Source organism: Apaloderma vittatum, unplaced genomic scaffold (genome assembly GCF_000703405.1).
Source record: "Apaloderma vittatum isolate BGI_N311 unplaced genomic scaffold, ASM70340v1 scaffold28977, whole genome shotgun sequence".
Lineage (NCBI taxonomy): Eukaryota > Metazoa > Chordata > Aves > Trogoniformes > Trogonidae > Apaloderma > Apaloderma vittatum.
Window position 1 is genome coordinate 385 of NW_009728289.1, and position 867 is coordinate 1,251.

Sequence of the window (867 nt, forward strand, 5' to 3'; positions counted from 1 at the left end):
GTGCATCATGACAGTGCAGCCCATCCGGCTTCCTTATCAGCTGCAGCCGCACGCGTGAGGCTGGGACATGAGGCCAAAGGTGGGGAGAGGTGTGGGAGTCTTACAAAATTAACTATCTTATCACCCCAGTCCTGTGCATCACCCAGGCACGAGGAAGGAGGAAAGGCAGAGGCGACACCTGTACGGCAGGGAGGCAGATCAGGGAGCTGCCTCACCCCGACCCCTCCTGCTGCCACCCCCCCCCCCACCCCGCTACCCACTGGTCCCTCTCACAATCATTGATTTTTTTTTGCAGAGCTCCCCAAACCACTTCACCTTGCATTTGTTGTGGTGTTTCGTTTGTTTGTGGTTTTTTTTTAAAATTAATTTTAAAAATGAAAATAACCCAATTTTCTGCAAAGCCCACATTTTTCCATACATTTGCAGCTCCTCACACAGCACCCAGCACCTGGTGGGGTGCTGGCCAGGGAAGTCCTGTAACACCAGCGGTGCTGGGAACCACCAGATTGTCCCAGTGGTGCAAGCTCCTCACACCAGCCCAGGCTCTCACAGGAGCCTTCTGCTCTCATGTCGGGAGAAGAGACACATACGAGGCTCCCAGACAAAGCAGCAGCACTTTTAAGTTTTGCAGCAAGATCCCCCCCTTTCCTTTGAATCCTGTTCTCCTTAAAACTTAAGTTTTCTGAACCCATCCCTCCCCTGTCCATCAGGGCTTTGCAGAGAAGGGGAGATGCTTGTCTCTCCCTGCAGCCCAGCCCCAGGACGTTCCATCAGCCCCTGCAAGCCTCCCGGGGCCATTCCCAGACCTCCCCATAACCCTCTCCAGCCCCTCCTGGCAGATGAGCCCCCCGAGCCCCACACACTCAC

General features: G+C 54.9%; 1 protein-coding gene across 1 annotated transcript in view; it reads right to left on the reverse strand.

Moving 5' to 3' along the window:
• Nucleotides 1-867, reverse strand: part of LOC104277410 (membrane transport protein XK-like) — a gene marked incomplete at both ends in the record, with an annotated part of 4,642 nt that overhangs the window by 167 nt on the left and 3,608 nt on the right.